Below are 6,458 nucleotides of genomic sequence, written 5' to 3'. Positions count from 1 at the left end.
GTCTTACGGTTCAAAATAAGATTTATCATTCCACTCTGTGATTGGAAGTTCGGCTTCTATATTGTTTACAGCCTCTGTTGCCTGTATCCTTCCACAATAGAACCTACCGGTTGCGGTGTGTGCCTTATGGGAAAGGAGAGAACCTCAAAAAGAAAGTGCCGCCATAAGGACTGGCTGCAGGGCGTTATCATAATTGGTGACTAAAGGGAGAGGGCCCAGCTTCTATGGGTGGTGCCATCCTTCGGCTGGTGGTCTGTAAACTGGGGGGCTGAGCAAGGACTGAGGGGTAAGCAGCGCCCTACCGGCCGTGGCTTTTGCATCAGCTCCTCCTCTGCTTCCGTTTCTGTCCTAAGTGTAAGCCAATTAAACCCCCTCCTCCCCAACTTTCCTTTGGTCACGGAGTTTCACCACAGCAGCAGAAACCCTAAGACATTCTGGAAATCGTTATTGCCAGTATAGAAAGGGAAACAATAAATCAGTACTACTACTGTGTTGTGTTCCGGCAGTGCCCACAGGGGCCAGGAAGAGGGCAGGGTGTTGGATTCCCCAGGAACCAGAGATGCTGACAAGTATAAGCCACCATGTGACTGACGTTGGGAACACAGTAGTCTCTCCCGTACCCCCTCTCTACTTCCATGTCTTGTTTGGTTTAGGCTTGCATTTTCGTTTATTTATTGGCTGGCCTTGAACTAGATATGTAGACTGAGTGTCTTAGTAAGGGTTTCTAGTGCTGTGATGAAACATTATGACCGAAGCAATTTGGGGAGAAAGGAGTTTATTCGGCTTTTGCTTCCACATCTAAGGAACTCAGGACAGGAACCCTGGGGGCAGAAACTGATGCAGAGGCCATGGAGGAGTGCTATGTACTGGCTTGCTCCCCATGGCTTGCTCAAGCTGTTTTCTTATAGTTCAGAACCAACAGTACACGGATGGCCCTGCCCACAATGGGCTGTGTCCTTCCCCAACAATCACTAACAAAATACCTTTCAGTCAGGTGTTGGTGGTGCACTCCTTTCATCTCAGCACTGCACAGGCAGGTGGATCTTTGGGTTTGAGGCCAGCCTGGTATACAACACAAGTTCCAGGACAGTCACGGCTACACAGAGAAACTCTGTCTAGTAAAAAGAAAGAAAGAAAGAGAGAAAGAGAGAAAGAAGGAAGGAAAGAAAGAAAGAAAGAAAGAAAGAAAGAAAGAAAGAAAGAAAGAAAGAAAGAAAGAAAGAAAGAAAGAAAGAAAGAAAGAAAGAAAGAAAGAAAGAAAGAAAGAAAGAAAGAATGGGAGGAAGAAGAAAGAGAAAGAAAAATGCTTTACAGCAAGATCTTACAGGAGCATTTTCTCAAGTGAAATTCCCTCACGTACCCAAAGAACAGCATGTTCAAACTCCTTTACTTGTCAGCCCTTCATACCTGAAAAGATAAAGCCTATTTCATAGAATCACATGCACTTCAAATGCAATTGCCCCAGAACCAAATGTGTGCACACGTGGATGGATGGATAGATAGATAGATGGTCTTTCTATATATCCCAGGCTAGCCACAAATTCTCGGCGGTCTTCATGCCTCCTTGGTGTAGGGATCATAGGCATCCACCCCACTCTAAGCCCTAGATATCTTCCAATATTACATTCTCACTAATCTCTTCAACACCCCATGTTTTCGTTAACTTCCTCAACACCCTACGGACCACTGCCCTAGCTCACCTCTCTGTTGCTGTAATAAACACCATGACCCAAAGGTTTTGTTTGGGTTTACAGGATACAGTCCATCTCTAAGGGAAGCTATCGAGATTTATGTTGGGGTGTAGTTCCCCTGAACCTCTCCAGGATTCAAAAGGACCGCCACACCAGGGGAAAACTAGCTAATGATACCTGAAGGTAAATACATTAACTCACATAAATCTTTTCATCGTGTCCCATTTATTCCTCCTATGTTCTCCTCAATGCTTTCGATGTTCTGATCATCTCCCTCCTCTATGTTCCTTCCAATCCCACAAGGGTTCCAGTTTATATATCCATACAGACAGGATTAACAATAGCACTGATGCCAAACACGCATTTCTTAGTGCTAACGAGATGGATTAAGACTGATAAAGCAGGCTCCAGTTCACTTACTGTTGTCTTGGAGGGGGTGTGGCAGTGAAGCTCACCACAGACACATCTGAGAAGGGGTAAATACAGGGCTATGATTGCTGAGAGAGTTTTGCGTTATCTACATTTGTGTGGTTAGTTAAGCTAGAGTTTGTGATTGGCAAACGCAGAGAAGGGAAGAAGAGCGATACAGGACTGTGTATTCTCTAAGCACTTCCAGCAGCGGCTGGGAACATAGCGTTTGTGCTGGCAAGGCAACCAGTCAGTATAACCTGTGGAAGGAAAGCAGATGGTGCCTGGTCCCCGGGGCCAACAGGGTCCTATGGGGGTGCTGTGTCTGCTGGCACCCAGGTGAGAAAGAATTCCTTTCTCTGGGGCTGGTTTAGCAATCTAAGCTTTTTTTCCTGGTATTTTTTGTGGATAAAGGCACAAGAGAGTTTAGGGTCGCCGGACCTGTTTATCAGAAAGAGCAGACATGCTATCTCTCCTGCTCAGTGCCTGCTGCTCAGGGCTCCTTTTATTGCCGGAAGTCCTGTCGATAGGGAGGATTATGAGAGACTAGTTCTATGTAGATCTGACTATAAGAACAAAGGTTTCTTTGACGGAGTGAATACCTACCTACACACCAGGGCCCCACAGTGTGGGAAAAGGTCATCCAGCTGCCAGTTCATGAAGAAGTTATTGCTCAGTGATGTATGCACTGCTGGGAAATTTCAGGGTGAACCCACTATGAAAAGGAGGAAGGCTGTGTCTTCACAAGATTTGTACAGAAATGTCAGTGTCCATTCAGAAGACAGGTGTTCCCAAAGCTTTGCACATCTGCATCGGAATTTGCTCCTGTGGGTTTGCCTATTGATCTCAGCTGTACTTTTACTGTATGATGCTTGTGGCTCACCACAGGAAGCCAGGACAAGAAACCTGGAGGCAGGAACTGAAGCAGAGACCATGGAAGAGCGCTGGTTCCTGGCTTACTCAGAGAGTCTTATTATATCCAACCAAGGACCACCTAAGCAGAGGTGGCCCTGCCTACAGTGGGCTGGGCCCTCCTACATCAATTACTAATCAAGAAAATGCCTCGAACACACTCCCACAGGCCAATCTGACGGAGGCAAGTCTTCCATAGGAGTCAATAGTCAACCAGCAGCACAGGTTTTTTGTTTGTTTGGGTTGGTTTTGGGGTTTTGTGTTTTTTTGTTGTTGTTGTTGTTGTTTGGTTTTTTGTTTTTTGTTTTTTTGTTTGTTTGTTTTTTGACAGGGTTTTTCTGTAGCTTTTTGGTTCCTGTCCTGGAACTAGCTCTTGTAGACCAGGCTGGCCTCAAACTCACAGAGATCTGCCTGCCTCTGCCTCCCGAGTGCTGGGATTAAAGGCGTGCGCCACCCGGCCTGTGTAGACTTTTTAAGTTAAAAACTTACATTCACCTGTCTCAAAAAAAAAAAAAAAACCCAACAAAACTTACTTTCACTTATTTTGGTTTGTATGTGTGAGGACAGGCCAGAGGACAACTTGTGGGAAGTGAGTTCTCTCGTTCTTCCATGTGGTTCCTGCAGATTCTTGTGGTTGGTTTTAATGTCAGCGGCCACAAGTTAGAATCGTGTGAGTAATGAGTTCACCTGAGGAGTTGTCCTGACTGCTTTAACGACGTAGGAAGGGCCACCCTGATGGTGGGTGGCACCTTCAGGGAGCAGCCCATATCAAAAAAGGGCATTTCAGAGAGACCTTTTGCTGGTTCGGGCTTTCCTTCTGCTGACTGCTTTGCCGGTAGCAGAACCAGCATTTGCACACCTACATTGCGGAACAGGGACCAGTTGCTCTAGGAACCTTGCTGGATTTCAGCACCAGGCTGGGGCCTTGTGGACTAAGTGACTACTGGCTGTTGCCCTCCACCACCCCCACCGTGAGAGACAGCTATTCTGTTGAGGCACCCAACCTCAAGGACTGAGTATCCGATTCTCAGCATCCCAGGTATGATTATTTAAAGTCCTCTTAATAAATTTATATATGTATATATACACACACATATACACAAGCACACATATACACAAGCATACATAGAGACACACACACATATATATATACAAGCATACATATACATGCATATATACACAAGCATACATAGAGACACACATATATACATAAGCATACATATGCTCACAAATATATGTATAGCATACACACATTTACAAATATATACACGACCATATATACATGCACAAGTACATACACACATGCATGTACAAATGCACACACAAATTGATCTCCTTTAGGTTCCTCTAGAAAGCTTGGCTAAAACAAATCGGTACTAAAAGTCATTATCGTTATCGCGAAAGAAAATTTTAAGGATGAGTTTCTCTAGTGGGCTTAGTGGTACCTAGAACTAGATCTTCAGCGGGATAGAACCTATGGTCACTAAAGGCGCCTCAGATAGTATTTGGAGTGCTGAAATACATAGTGTGCACTATTTAAGGAATCTATTGAAGCCAGGCAGTGGTGGCATACACCTTTAATCCCAGCACTCAGGGAGGCAGAGGCAGGCAGATCTCTGTGAATTCGAGTCCAGCCTGGTCTACAGAGCTAGTTCCAGGACAGCCAGAGCTACACAGAGAAACCCTGTCTCAGAAAAACAAAAACAAAAAACAAATTTATTGAGATAAATGTACTTGCTTGCAATTCACTTCTTATGAGGTGCAAGGAATTTAGTGATTCTGCGTATAAACATTCTGAACGTTTCTGGAAAATGCTAGCTTGCTCCTTTTAGCATCTTTGAACAAAATTACAAAAGACTGTGAGCTGAGTAATAAAACTTATTCACTCCAAATGCACATAAACTATCTGAAGGTTTCTAAGTGTGCACTGGGAGAGAATCTTTTCTCCTGCAGTAGTGACAGAGCTCACGTTTCAGAAAACCAAAACCAAGCCCTCATTATACAATTAGCTGAGTTACAACATAAATTTAATTGCCAGCTTCATTGCGCACCAGCAGTTCAAGCAAGGGCACTGATTTTTAAAAGAAGGGGATCCTAGCCGGGCAGTGGTGTGTGTGTGTGTGTGTGTGTGTGTGTGTGTGTGTTGGGGTGGGAGGGGGTCCCTAACGGGATTGAAGGTGTTGACTCCTCATATTCTCATGGGTCCTCTCTGCCAGGAAATAGTCTCTCCAGTATTAGAAGATGCTAATACCCTCACCCCAATCCCAGCTGTGTTGCCTTCTCTGCCTTTGCCTAAGATAATCAATCCTGTCCCCTATGTAGAGTAGGCAACAACTTTTCCTAAAGATGTCAAGCACAACAATGCTGACGCCCCTCAGGAACCACTCCTGACCTGTAACTAGACTCAAGGTTAAGCAAGCCCCTAGAGGTAAAATAGGAAGTGATCCCGGAGGGAGCGCACTACACCACTAGAGAACCTAACGTGTTCGCTAATTCATTCAAGCGGAAGTCTAGGTCGTCTGAGTGGTGATGGATTTGCAGGCGAGGGCTAATGGTGGAGGAACCTAAAGCTGGATCAGGCCGAGTTTACCATCAACAAGGGGCCACTGAGCAGAGATTCCAAGTTTCCTAGTGAAACTGGCACAATTCCAAAAAGAGTTTATCTGATTAGTTTGTTGGAGTATTTGTGAAAAGATAGCCTACTAAAAATGACCTAAAATTCCTTGGTTTCGTGTTGATGAAGAGATTTTAGGGCTTAGAGAAATTAGAATGTCCAAGTGAATTCGCTGCTCAAAACCTAATCCTCCACAATGCGAGGGCCCAGAAGACACGCCTTTCACTAAGACTGTAAGACAAAGACATTTGGAGAACTTCACTGGCACCCTTCTCCTTGTGTCGGGCCTGGGGAAGGGGGGGATGCTGCTCATCTGGAGGAATGAAATAGTATAGGTTTAATTGTACCGCAGAGCAGTAGGGCCAGGCGACAACATTGCATCACAAAGGCAAGAGGAGCGCTCACGTAACGGGCAGCAGGGCAAAGAGATGTTTATGAAGTCATGGTTCCGATGGAGCTTTGGGACCGGCTGATCACCCATGGTGTTTTATGAAATAGGTAAGATGTCTTGGGTTTTGTTTGGTCTGCATATGTGAAAGAGCTCTAGAACACACGAGAGGCTACACTGGATCCTAGTAGCAGGGAATGAGGGCCAAATCATCTCCAGACTTGTGTCCGTTTAAGGCAATTCCCCAGAGGAAGGACCTTGATACCTTCCCAAGAGGAACCTACAGTGTTTTATCAGAGTAACTGTACATTGGGAAAAAGGATTTGTCGTGTTGGGTCCAGAGGGGTTGCGCAAAGATGGGGACAGACCACCAAAGTCTAATAAACCAGAAGCAAACTTTATTCCAGAAACCAGATCCCAGGAAAACCAGAAGCAAACTTAAAAA

Source organism: Alexandromys fortis, unplaced genomic scaffold, assembly GCF_014885135.2.
Source record: "Alexandromys fortis isolate MF-2015 unplaced genomic scaffold, M_Fortis_MF-2015_v1.1 scaffold_7, whole genome shotgun sequence".
Classification (NCBI taxonomy): domain Eukaryota; kingdom Metazoa; phylum Chordata; class Mammalia; order Rodentia; family Cricetidae; genus Alexandromys; species Alexandromys fortis.
This window is presented reverse-complemented; position numbering follows the sequence as displayed.